The sequence below is a fragment of the Falco cherrug genome, chromosome 11 (assembly GCF_023634085.1).
Source record: "Falco cherrug isolate bFalChe1 chromosome 11, bFalChe1.pri, whole genome shotgun sequence".
Taxonomy (NCBI): domain Eukaryota; kingdom Metazoa; phylum Chordata; class Aves; order Falconiformes; family Falconidae; genus Falco; species Falco cherrug.
The window spans coordinates 24,807,799-24,822,180 of NC_073707.1; the positions used below are offsets into that span (position 1 = coordinate 24,807,799).

Here is a 14,382-nt window from a genome sequence, read left to right on the forward strand (position 1 = left end):
GACAGGGAACTCCACAGGATGCCAATATAGGGCTGCACAATCTACTGTCAGGGAAGACCTTCCAGTACCTCACAGTGAGCCTGAGATTGGCTGTCCCTGGAAGACTGAGGAAGACTGGATCAGAATTTAGTGCTAGGAGACCCGAGTTCAATTCACTACTCTCCTCAGAGGTTCTGTGATACCCTAACAAAAAGAATGGTTTCTACATCCAAGGACCCCACAATAAAATGGGAAGGTAGGGCATTGTAAGTATGGGTATAAATAGTGAGATGCCCAGACAAGACAGTGTGGGGAACCAGGTAGTAACCGAAATATCTAGAATAAAATGCCTAGCTGTGGAAAAGTATCATACAGTTTTATACACTGCTGTATCAAAAGTCTTGATAATTTATATGACCCTCTTATCCATAGTGTTTAAGTACTTTTAGATGTATTTATTTATCATCAAAATACTATCAGTATGAGACCAGATATCAGTGGAGAACAGATAGATGAAGCAAGTTGCCCGTGGCCGTTAAGATGCCTGTGGCAGAATGAAAGAAACTTAAATAATTTCTCCATCCTTTGGCATTCTCACATGAGGACTGCAGCTGCTAAGACTATAACCACATAAAAATAAAAGAATTCAGGTCATTTATGAAGGTCTTTGCTTATATTACAAGTTTCATCAAAAAAATCAATCCATTAGAAGAACCACCTAATGAAATTACAAACACACACACATGCACAGAGGGAGCTGATGGAATCAAACTTTTCTAATGTATTGTAATCATTCCCCTCACAAGAGCAATCCAGTACACAAAGCAAGTATTTTGCTATTGACAGTTATTATGTATAATACGTATAATAGACTGTAAGTTTGGAATCCATCAATGTATTTTACTGCATTAATATCTCCCAACTTTTACACAATATCCCTTTAAAATTACTATGTCTAGCTCTTTATTTTAATGGTATGATGTGACAGATCTTAAGGAATCTGTTCCAACCCAGTAACTCCTACTTTCACTCCCACCCAAACATTCAATCTGGGTATTACAGCTACTTTTCATTTCATAACTTCTCTTTTTCATTTATCTTTAATAGGCTGAACTTACATGGTAAGTTTATGAAGGCAAGCAAAAAAAGATGTTGCATATTCCGTTTTAAATCAAGTACATTTTAAACTTCACTCTGCTATAAATCCATTCAGGGTTTACACTGACTTGACAACTTCCTTCATCCACTTTTGTATGCTACCAATCCCCTCATACATTTTCTTGCATATGCAGGCTATGCTTTCTCCATAAATGGAGTCAAATGTACTTGACTGAAAAAATGCTCAAAAGGATGTTAATTTCTAGAAGAATTTCAGCTTTAAAATGTTACAGAATATATATAAAACTAATGAGATCTCAGCCCCTTGCCACATGGATTTCACAGGGGAAAAAATTCCAGGTTACAAATTCAGTATCTGTCAATTGTTTTAACTTTGCCCTGCTCTCAAATACCACAAAATTTTTCATACATATATATTATGTAGTTAGTAATCTGCATATCTGTTTTACAAAATAGTTTCCAAATTTCCCTTTAGTCTATATTTGTTCCCCAGCCATTTGCTGCTTCCAATTGACTTGCACTGTTACCAGCATGCATAAGAAAAGTCACACCTACCTGACAGACCTGATGGGCACCAGAAAGGCTGTACTGCAAAGCTTCGGATGAGAGAAACCTCAGAGAGGTGTTCAAGCAGAGGAAATAGAAGGCATTAAATCACAACAGCTGATAGAACAGACAGAACTCTGGGAAGGATTTCCTCAAACTGTAAAAAAGCATTTTTTGTGCAAGGATATTTATGTTTTCTGCATGCATAAATCAATGAAATTTAACTACATACATGTTTATGACTTGAAAGATGCCATCATATGTTGTCAGATCTATCAACAATGGAACCATGATGGAACTTAGTCTAATATTCTTAGCTGATTTCTATTAGTTTTTATTTTTGAAAGAACAGATCATGAGAATTCTTAACAAGCATCTTGCTAACAACAAAATGGGCAGCAATGATCTTAATCACTTCACACAGCAAACATAAATCCCAGAAATGGCCAAAAATCTCAAGAGCTCTTCACACAGCTGCAACACCTCCCACTAGATTCAAAGGTATTTTACTGACAGTACCAGATTAAGCTCATGGATCTGCAAGGTTAGGTTAGGAAAACAGTGCCGTGTTAATAATTAGCACATTTCCACAACACACAGAAGGCTTGCATCAGCCTGATAAAAAGTCTTTATTTTGCTATTGCCCATAAAGTTATCCTTCCTTAATTTAAATTGAAAAAGCATAGCATCAGTGCTAAATATGACCTTTGAAGTTAAGATTACCAGACATCATTTTCCTGGTACAATTATTTTTATACACATATATAAGGCTAACATAGAAATACTGCTCTGCTTTCACAGATAAGGCGACACAGAAGCACCTATAATCTTCAGTCAAGAACTGGATCTTTACTGCATATATAAACAAATGTCAAAGTCATCCGTCAGTGGCCTAAAAAACTCCCGGATGTAGACTAGCAAAGAAAGAGAAGAGTATAGAAAAGGGATACAAAAAAAATTAATAAAGTTTTTTAAAAAAAACTTTAAAAAGAGACATATCCTTGATACATCATAACATTCTTTGGTTCCAAATAAAAGGAACAAGAAACATTCCTACAAATTCCTAGTCTAGAACTTTGATGATTTCAATCAAATTCCACCCACTAATAGGTACGGTTTATTGCAAACAGAAATATAAGATGCAGTAATGTACATAAAGTTGTAAATGGAACATGCATAGCATCCTATGGCCTCAAAATGAGTTGTTGGGTTTTTTTCTATAAAGACTTATCTATCACAGAAACATAGAGAAAGGGCTTTACACCACCAGAGTCTGTGCTTGCCCTTTAACAGATATTCTTTGTCTCAGGCTCCAAAAATACATGTTACAGGATTAGCTGAAACTGAATGCAGTTGTCTGTAGAATTCAGCCATAGCTATCCCAAGTATCAATGCATTTTTAGCACCAAGTGCACTATCTTTCAAGCAGAGGAGTTGCATGTTTTTATGCACAGTTAAGGAGTCTGCTGGCCTGAGAGGCTACTGGAGCTCCAGCAAGCTACTGCCACTCTGACAGACTGCCTGCTGTCTCTCTAAGCAACTGGCCACTGTTACACTGCTAAGAAACTATGGCTACTTAAACTCAGGACATTTTGATCAGAAACAGATATTGCAATCTACCACAAACATTCTTTGTGATAGCAGGAGATGGACATGATAAAGCAACAGCACTTTAGATCTTTCAGCACATAACTCACTCCCACTCAAAATTAACTACTGCTCAACTCAGGATAATTGATTTAAACCATTTTCTTTCAAAAAATGCTGACACTTCTTCTTGTTAAGATGTTTGTTGATAATACTTCAGAGACTGGGCCCTGGACTGCTCAGAAGATAGCATGGGCAGAGGTGCCAGCATGGCTTGTCTGCGCATCATGGCACAAGGAAAAAGACTGCTCTGCCTGAAGCCTTAGGTATCCCTGTGAGTGGAATACTCACTGGAAGAATGAGGAATGAAGGACTGTCCAACAAAGCATACAGTGCTCTGGTGCTGGCTGCTCTAAATATTCCACCTATGCAGAGACTGGCTGCCACAGAACTACTCTGTTTAAACAGAGCCATTTAAGTAAAACAGAAGGGATACCCTACAGTTAAAACCAGAAATACCATATTAAGGGCTAACAAGCACTTGATGCTGAAAAAGCTGCCCCTGAATATTAACATTATGTCAACAAATGCACAACTTCCACTTCCTGAATCAGCTAGAAGAGATCACAATGGAGGTGCCTCAGGTAAAAAGAAGTCTAGCTGTATGAAAGCAAGGACCCTTGCAGCAAACAGTACGTTTACCTTTGAACCCTATCACAGGTCAAGTTTTTTTCACAGAGTAACTACTAGACTTGTTTCTTCTATAGTTCTGCCCTTCCCTGCCAGCTTCCTAAGTCTTGAGGACAAATTATCAGGAGAGGATAGAACCAGCTCATTTCGTGTTGCTGTTGGTATGCTATTATAAACGGTTGAAGTATTATAAACAGTATTACAAAGAAGCTGGAGGAACAAATACACCTGTGAGTGTCTCACAGGTCCAATTTATTAATCAGGAAAATAAAAGACACTACAATTTGTAGTCCCAGTTGCGCCACAGATTTTATGATCTGTGAATAATAAACAAAAAATAAATACAAATGATCAGTTTAAGAAGTCTTCCTTATCCAACAAAACTACAAGTATAGCATTGGATCCCTCTTTTTTAATTAGGTAGGGGAAAGAAGACATAAAAAATATGAACTGATATTGTGGGTGACGGCCGCATTATGAGCACTTATGCTCAACACTGTCCTTCAGAGGTTTTGTTCTACTCAAAAGGATAAAACTGGCAGAAAGTATTTTAAAGCAGTATTATCCAGACATCACAGCTCTACTGGATAGTAATGTCTCCTACAAGAAATTTGCAAATAAAAAGATATTTTTAAAAACTAGTTTGATGATAATTTTTTATCTCAAGTCTTGAACATTCTTAGTGAATGGACTACAATGGGTTACATGTAGTGATTTATTGGACTATTTTGTCTTCTTACAGAGTTTAATATGTAAGCCTAGAAATACTCTACAAGGACACCTCTTTCTCTATTACCTTTTACATCATGTGAAATGTTTGCTAACCACAGTCAAATCTGACTAAATGGAAAGTCCAAGTAGGTGCTCAAAATAACAAAAAGATTTTTCTGAGATATTTTGCATGTATTTTATGAATCCAGAAGGAACGAGCTGTTTTAAAAACCAACAAACAAACAAAACAAAAACAAAGACATACAAAACCCCCAAACAAAACACACAGGTCTTGCTAAACAGCAAATCTTATCTGCATTATAGACCTGACTGCACCAAACTCATGGAATCAGTATCAGGAATGCCACTAGTACAGCAGTTCTAAGTGACCACAATAATACTCCTTGTCTGTATTTTAATGCATTGGTACTACTGTCTCACCCCTGACAACCACCATCATGACCATTGAAAGCCAGATCTGAAATCTGAAGTATTTTGGAAGCACCCTGAGATGTTTGGGGATGGACTTCATGGAACACAAGAGAACACTGTGCATGTTACCCTGCTTTTTAAATTAAGATCAGCAATGCCCCCAGCCACCCAACAAGATATCATTAAGCATTGGCACTAGGAAAAAGTGGACACAAGGTTGTCCAGCGCTACTGTAGACATACCTTGTTTTGCTCATCAGCATCTGAGTGTGAAGTCTCACTGTGTGAGTGTTTCTGAGGAGAAACTGACATTTCTTTTAAGAAGATCACACTGAATGGTAACAATATAGTAAGAAAAATCAACTTTAAAAAAATGCCATTTTTAGGGAAATGTGAACACAGACACTACTTTTAACTGAATACAGCAATCAGCCCTGAGACAGCGAATCTAAACGGTGGTTAAGACCTTGAGGAGAAGGCCTAGGCCCAGGAGCATCAAAGTGTTAATGCCCTTTCCTTATCTCAGCACCACCCCACCAGTCTTTGAATTTCTCTTATCTCTTCTTTAACACACTATACTCACTCCAATTCCCACATTTTTCTGTAGCCTTTTTCTCCTTTTGTTTTGCTTGAAGGGACTCCTTCCAGTTCAGAGACTGCCTAGCTCTGCATTTTCTTATGATCTTTATGAGAATCCAGTTACACCATAAGCTGCTACATATATTCACTAAGGCTAAGTACGCTTTTAGTGTTCAGTGACTGAAAAATTTAGCTGGAAGGAAAAGTGTTTCTTGCAGGCAATGCAGAACCTTAGAGGGCACATAAGACTCAGGAATTATTGTCCTTTGTCTCCACCTCTTGCTGTTTAAGACATTACAAAAAACCCCCCAAAAAACCCCAAACTGAAAAGTCAGTTGAGTATCTTTTCCCATCCCAATCCAACTCAGATTTACTAAACACTCAAACAATCTGATTAAACACCCTAACCTTGGGCACTAGAATGATCTACTTATATTCAACAGTCGCTTCAACAGATACAACAGCTCATCCATAGAGTTGCTAACCTGTCATAGCAAGCATTTCCTTGTTCAGTTTATGCTGTACTGGATTATGTTCGCTAACAGAGGAAGTACTTTTTAACTTATTTGATATAACTTCATTTCCCCATTTCATTTTTTCATTACTGTAAACTCCCCTCAAAGATTCAAATCAGTCTATAATAATTATGCATAAAAATTAAGTACACATTTACACGCATTCTCAAAAAGAAGTACTAGTCATTTGTTGCTATGAGTCTTTCCTGCAACAAAGCCTTCTGAACAGGTGATTGAAATGATGGACATTTATTTTAAAAAATAATGCAAGTAATTTATTATATTAATTCATCATACTTTAATGCAAAACATGTTTGAGCTTGAAAGATTCAAGCACAAGGCTTGGCAACTTGAAACAAGGCACAGCTGGAGGTACTCCTGTGGGATCCAACCCATGTTTAAGAACCTTAGAGTGGTTTACAAACATTCTGCCACAAATGGAATGCTGTTGCTGAGAGTAACTCAATCTAGGAAAAAGTTTAGAGTGTATCCATAAACATAGATGAATAACAGGGGGCAAAGTCAGAACTCCATTCAACAATTTCATGCCAATTCATTTCTTCTGCTTACAAGATCACACCCTTAAAAACTTTAGAAGAACTAAAAAGCGGGAAAAGATCACACAGAGATAAAAAATTAATGTTCTCTACATGTCTCATATAATTCTTAATATTTATTTCTATTTTGACAGGTCCAAAAGTTTTTGAGCAAACTGGTGCTGCACTGTGCTAGGAACAGAACACAGTAAGACAACAAGCCTTGATACCAGGATAAGATCATGAGGGACGCTCTCTTGCTTTGTTATTGCTTCATTTGTTAAATAATCAATTAAAACCTATTAGATTTGACAAAGTCTTTAACAAAGACGGTATCTTGGAGTTCAATAATGTATAAAGGAGAAGGATAGGAAACTAAACAAAGAAAGGTTAATTATTATTTTTTAAAAGGGGGAGGGGAAGGAGACATTTATTTAACCAAAGTAATACGATACTGGTATGCAAGCCTGTGAAAGCACAGATTCATACATTATCTAAATGACACAATCCGAAGTCAACGATTTGTGTCTTTGTTTCCATACTCAGCAGTAGAGAAGCTTCCCATTAAGGCACTGTATACTGTATATTTCTCAGGGTGGAAAGTCTAATGCTCTGCTAAAAATCTAAAAAAGCAAAGCAATCAACGTCACAAATTTCTTCATGAATTCTAAACATATGAAAAAATGGTAGACAATCACAAAATATGCAGCAGCAATAGTTTCAGAAAAAGTTTTTTGGAAATTTTCCATGTTTGCTGTTTTATGAGTCAGTCATTAGGAGGCAGCAAATGGCTCAAAACCATGTGGGAAAACAAATCCTGTAGGAAATTGAAAGTGAATAGGATAGTAAGAACTAGGAGTGGAAAATTAATTCAGATATAAAAATGATACCTTCACATTCTCCAATTGAATCAGGTGTCAGGTTACATCAAAGAAAATACTTTGGAAGCTATTTTTAAAATAATTTGGGATCTCATTAATGGAAACCACACTCAAACTTTATAAGATTGACTTTGGATTTTTGGTAATGTTAAAAAGCAAAAGACTAATCTGAACCTGTTTTCCTGTATTATGCTTTCTAAATTGATATCATGATGTTGTACACACATGCATAAGGAACACAAAACAAATCGTATCTCATACAATTTCATCTAAAGCAAATAGCTTATAACTGGAAGTTCACAGTTCTAAATTATTTCCACGGTTTCTCTTTTCAAAGTATAATTAAAAAGCCAATGTGGTTTTACTAGTGCTTCATTAACAACAACAGTAAGATCTTAGCTAGTAACATTAATACCTCTTTACTCTTCCTACCAGGATACAGCTTAAGCCAAGGTAGAAATAACATGAGAAGCTTTCTTAAAAAATAAAAATAAAATTTAGAATTTCCATTATGAGTGTCTACATTTTTGTAAAATTACTGGTAATATTTTATATTGTGCAACCAGGAAGCTGTTTTTCAAATGCATTTATATTCTGAATCAAAACACAAGTGAAAAAGGAGAAACATTTTACATTCTAAGCAAGTCTGTAAATATGAAAAGATTAAAATATGGGCTAGGTTTGCTCACATCTTAGAATATGACATGTAAATTAGTGTTTATTTTATAAGCTCTATTATCTTCAACACAGAACAATGCACTTATCTGTATCTGACTAAACAGTTAATGGTAAGTAACAGAGATAAGAAGTGTTAAATCACATCAGTATTTCACATTAATAGATTCATACTGCTGTACAACATTCTTACAGTACAGAATTTGCAATTAATCACACATTTTCAGCTTTTCCACATTAATCTTGATATATAAATAACAAAAACAAGGCATAAACTTACTATTTGTTAGGTGTCCACACTGTCCTTTAGTCTGAGTCAATGGGAAATAATTACCACTAGGAAATCTGGTAAGCAGAAATACAATAAAAATAAACATTAGCACGCCAAAAAGGATAAACTCAGCTTTCCTGCAAGTATTTTTCCCCATAATACTTCACAGGCAAGGTTAAAAAAAAGAAAAAGAACCACAAAAAGCAAAGTTGAAAAAATATATATACACATTTAAAACATAGTCCAGCAGTGTTCAAGGATCCTTGCCTCTCAAACTTTAAAGCAGCACAGACAAATGTTGAGATGCCTATAATAGAACAAAAATCCAAGTTCTCAATCACTAGTTACGCAGTATGTGTCAGTAAGGAAGACAATTTCCAAAATAATGATTAATGTATTATCCAGATTTTTTCCTCTCTCTCTTTTCCCCTTCCCATTCAGGTTTTTCTTCTTATAAAATGCACATAGGTTTTTTCTTCCCTGTACCCTGACTCAGGCCTGGCTTTGAAATGCATTTCAATCTCTCAACACAGACTGCTTTCACTGCATTTAGAGTCCCACCAAGGCCCAGCTTTAAAAGCTACTGATTCTTTTTTTCTTTAGCCTTCCTCACAAAGGAAGGGTATTTTGTAAATTACCAGCTCGTTCAGATCAACAAAAGGTACTTTCATAGAAAGCCCCATTTGATTTTGCTCAAATTTGATTACAAGGATGGAGAAAAGGAAAGGAAGTCAAAAAGAAAAACCCCAGATGGCTTTTTCATTCATCTCAGTGAATGAGCTTTATCTGTGCCTTTTGAAACTGTAGCAGTGGAAAAGCATTTCTGTTGGCTTAAAAAACTTGACAAAAATTATTGGTTTGCCATTTCTCATGTAACTGCCATTGGGAACTGGATGAAAAGACTTTTTCATGGGATCGCCTGCTTGGATCAAAATAATGGAGATTAGGTATTTCATTATAAATTACAGTGGGAGATAGAGCAGGCTGTCATATTAATAGCAACCTGCTCATGGCCTTCAATGGTAGCTATTCTCCTAGACAAAGGACCAAGGGGGTTGTCTATTGAACTTGTACTTTAGGCCTGATCAATTTTCTATCATCAAGGCAAAAGGTGAGGTGACTAACAAAAGAATTCACACATGACTGACCTCATAAGCCTATAGATAAAACAGCTTAAAGAAACAAAACACATCCTGAAATTATGGGTGATAAACTGTATAAAGGAAAAAGAAGAGAAATGATAGAAAAAGGGAAAGAAAGAGCATGTGGTCTATAATTCTCCCTTCCTTCTTAGGTGAATGGACACATTAAAAGCTACTTGTTTTCAGCTGCAGATAATTGCAGCCTTTGCTTTGCTATGTTCTGCCTTAAATCCTTCCGTGTACTTTTTCCTCCAACACTGTTCCAGTAATTTCATTCACAAGTAACCACAGTACTGAGTTTAATATAGAACTCCCAAGAGCTGTAGCCACACACAGAAAGGATTACACATAACATCATAGGCAGAAAGGTGTCACACAGGCATTATATTTATAATCAAATTACAGGAATGGCTATGATCCTTTGAGTCGGTATGCTTTTATACAAAACCTTGCTAATTAAGTGAAAGTTGGACAGTTGAGTTATGTAACAAGGACATCCCCCAGAACTTGAAAGTCTTGACACCTTTTTCTTTCACTAAGATGGCATGTAATTTTATATGGTGTACAAAACAACATCTAAATGTCCATAATATATTTAGGTACCCTTACATGTATATTATCTGCCTTTCTTCTGCTCCCTAGGAGATGAGGAGCCTTCTAAAGGCTTTGCTGATCAGCTAGAGATACAGAGGGTGAAATCCTCACTCTCCTGGAACCAAATATATAGCAGCAAGATGTTCAGTGATTTCTGTCAAGATCAAGATTTCCTCCAGTTTGCTGTACAGATCGAAATTTAATTATCCAGAACACTTTTATACAAAGTACTATGGTTCTTAATACATCTTAATGCTGATGAAATCTCCTATAAGATGCTGAAGTGTTCATATCCCCTCCCATGACATTTTCACAACCAAGTCAAAAATGTAGAAGCATGCAAATATTTCTATTATTTGAAGGCCAAAACACTAGCTAAAGCAGCTGAGAATTTACCTTACATACAGTTAATAGCAGCTCAAGTGTAAATGGTACTCAGCAGTCTACTTTCATGACACCAGGGGGAGAGGATAGCAATCTAGAATTTGGTTTCCAAGTCCCAGCTACACAACCACCAGGAAGTCAGCCTGTGCCAAATTTTCTGAGATATTTAGGAATCTCTCCTTTCAGCAATACTGCAATTTCAAAACCAAAACCAGCCACTGATTTGTGTCCCTTTGCCACAGATCCACCTGTCTGCATAACAATATTTTATGTACAGGCACGGAAATAATCCAGGCTAAAAATGAACACTTGCTAGTCAGATAAGATCCAGAAACAGTCAGGTGGAACACACACGGAAGGCTACGAATTGGTGCAGGGGAAGAACTTCTGAATGACGGCTTTGCTTCAGAAGCCAATGGATTGCTGAATTACAGACCGAGTTCTACTGAAAACAAACGCATATTATTATTACACAGAAATATTAAGTAACTCATTCTAAACAATGTTTCTGGAAGTAAAGACAAGATGAAGACAGGCAAAACAACAGCACTATGTGTTAAGCCTTGGCTGCCAATGCAAAAAACTGAGAATCGCTACCAGAGCACATACCTCCAAGTAGCTCCTGTACATGACATTACATTTGAAATCAATAGAAGTCGTAGTAGTAATGGTATCTTTCCATTATCCCAGAGATGCACTGATGATTACTAAATGATTAGCAAGTAATCCCAAATTTACATCCTCTATGAGGGGCTATACTGAGTAGTTACAGAAGAAGGAGGTCTTGTAAGCATTGTAGATAGCTCTCTGAAAGTTTCAGCTCAGTGCTCGGTAGCAGCAATAAAGGCAAACTGAATATTAAGAGCTATTTGCAAAAAATATAGCCCAACCAGAAAACACATTTTTTTGTTACAGCATCAATATAGTTTGAGTACCCCATATTAAAAGTCAGAAGCATGACAACATATAAAAAAAGACACATAGGTGCAACCACACGCTTCAGAAGAAATAATTAAGCAAGCACTGACTGCCACTAAGACACAGACAGACTTGACTCACAGAACATACTTCATACAGGACTCATGCAATATTGTAATGCACACTGAAGACTTAATCAAAAGCCAATTACAGGGATTTTTTTCTGTTGTGCTTTGCATATTTAAGCCAGACTCCACTCACATTCCCACATTATAATGTGGTAACCCTTAATGGTAAAGGTCCATGCCTCTACATTTCACTTCCTATCCTTGCAAACCTGCCTATTGACAGGACGTAATTACGTTTGGCCACACTACTGCTGCTTATGTTGCTCTCAGAAGCAGAAATGAACATGAACCTAACCCCAAATCCAATTCTGTTGCTGAAACAACAGTACTATTTCTCTAAAAGTACATGCTGTACTTCCCACTCGGGACTTCTCCATAAAGATAGAGTATTGTTGCCCAACCAGTTACTCTTTATGATAAAGGACTATTTTTGTATCACAAGTTTGGATTCTGTGTAACACCTGCTTCTGGGTAAAAGCACCAGTAACTGGCACAAGGATACGGAATTAGTAATAGTTGAGACTATTTTTGCACTGCAAAACATTGTTGATACAAAGCCGGCTTAATTTTTCATAATTTTCAAATAGTGAGCCCCAGTAATAACCAGAATTAATATCTCCTAAAGCAGTTTTCATGAGAATTTGCAAATAGCTATTGCACTTTTGAATGATAAAATGGGTTAATAAAAATTAAATTCCTCAGGTGAATGAGGAAAGCTCTTTCTAAGCTTAACTTATGCATTCTGTGCTTTTATATGCACTCAGTCTGTCTGGACATATGATTCCAGGGTAAGAGAGTCACTGCCAAAGCTAATGAAAATAATTCAGAGAGAGTACTCTGATTAGGAAATGCCCACCTAGGTAATGTAATTACAAAATACATATCCAAATAGTGGGCCAGAGACAATCAAAACCTGGAGAATAACACCCCTCATAGAAAAAACAGAAAAGCTGTTTCCACTGGCTTTTGATGACTTTTGTCTGAGATGTCTTTGGTTTGTTCTCAGCTTCCACATCACAAACATATTGTCACGTTTTCCTCTAATTCATAATCTCAGCGCAAGACACCTGCAGAACAAACAAGATCTGTTACCCACAATGTGTACCAACTCCTCTGTTTGGCACAGACACTTTGAACAGCAGAATAGTTAACTGCTTTTCCCTGTCCCATTAGTTTTTGATGAAATAACTGCATTTAAAATACAAGTTCTGGGTTTGAAAGTGCATATCAAGGGTTTTTTCCAAATTTCTTTTTGAATATATTTTCTGAATAATTTTTGCAAATAATTCTTACAGTGCATTTTAAAGAAGTTCAGCAGATGTCACAGCATGATGTCTAGTGATAAGTCATACTGGCTGAATGAAATGTTTTGTTTTCTGAAGAGGCCCATCTTACAAAAAAACTGGACTGCACATATGCTTACATGGTTCCCTGAAGCAGCACCTACATAAACAACATTCAGAAATGCCTATTTGTACAATCTCCAGTTAGAAATTTGATTTCTTGCCAATGAGCACACAAAAAATAAAACAAATAGGAAAACTTTCCTTGTAGCCTGTCAACAGAGGAACATAGATTTCCAGGACACTACTTACAGCAAAGGATGACAGTAACATTAAGCTTATAAATGAAGTGGTGCATAAGCATATACAGTAAAACTATTCCTCACGTTTCCTCAATTTATTTTGCAGTAACTAGATAAATAATGCTACTTGCCTGGATATCTCTCTCAAAGTCTTTTTAGACATACTGGGGTAGAATTGGTTTGTTTTTTTTTTTAAATAGCATTTTATAGTTTCCCTCCCTTACAGTTGTAGAAGTTTCATTATCAGCTTTAATTGTACTAGGCAGGAAGAGAGCTAATATGCGTAAAGAGTCTGCCACATATCATTAACATTTTAAATCACTGTGGTTGCTAAACTCAAGCAGTCTTAATAGCATTTGAGGAAGCAATGCTATAGGTCAAGAGAGTGAAAACATAAGCTTGCTTGTTTTGTGGCTTATAACCACAAAACTATGTATGTCTGCTAAATAATTTCAGGTAGAGCAGATAAATTAATGACATAAGACAACCTGAAAGTACTCTGCCAGTAACTTGCTTGTATTTGTACAGTAAAAGCTCTATTTAAGTGATTTGGCTCATTTTGATTGCTGCACTACGGTACATATAATGACTTGCTGGGCAGCCATTCCTGAGCACTCAGGATTTTAAAACAAGCATACTGAATTTCACTGGCCACCTAAAGGATGGCAGTGTAAGTCAAAGAGCATGTGTGGTTTACTTTAGGCATGAAACTACTTGAAAAGGCTCCCTCCTCCACACTCACACCTGACCTAGCTCTTTGGTCATTTTAAAGTTTCCTTGTCTTATTTCCAGCCCTTTTCTCCTTTTTACATTCCATTGCATTGCTTCCACTTTCCTGACTAAATTTCTGAAACCATTGTAAATAGGGAACTTATGGTTCAGGGAATATATGGAACATCAGATACAGATGCTTCCTAAAAAATATTCCATTCTAAAAGAGAGGTTTTAGTTCCTTATCAGAAAGATTAAAAAGAAACCCTACCCAATCTGGGGATTCAAAAATTTCAAATTAAAGTGTCTTTTTTTTAAAAAAAAAAAAACAAACAAAAACGAAGTTGGAATTTCAGAATACAAAAAGGTGAATCACAGATTTGGATGAAAAACCCATTTA

The 14,382-nt window shown here is 36.3% G+C and overlaps 1 long non-coding RNA gene across 5 annotated transcripts in view; it reads right to left on the reverse strand.

Moving 5' to 3' along the window:
* Positions 1 to 13,913, reverse strand: part of LOC114016668 (uncharacterized) — a 267,129-nt gene extending 253,216 nt beyond the window's left edge. For 4 of the 5 annotated variants that reach the window (XR_008734499.1, XR_008734500.1, XR_008734497.1 and 1 more), the window contains exon 1: positions 8,530 to 10,914. This is a non-coding gene — a long non-coding RNA (uncharacterized LOC114016668). Of the gene's footprint in view, positions 1 to 8,529; positions 10,915 to 11,708 lie in introns of those variants that run through there. The other variant, XR_003561281.2, reaches the window with a different exon arrangement.
* Between the last annotated feature and the right edge of the window lie 469 nt (positions 13,914 to 14,382).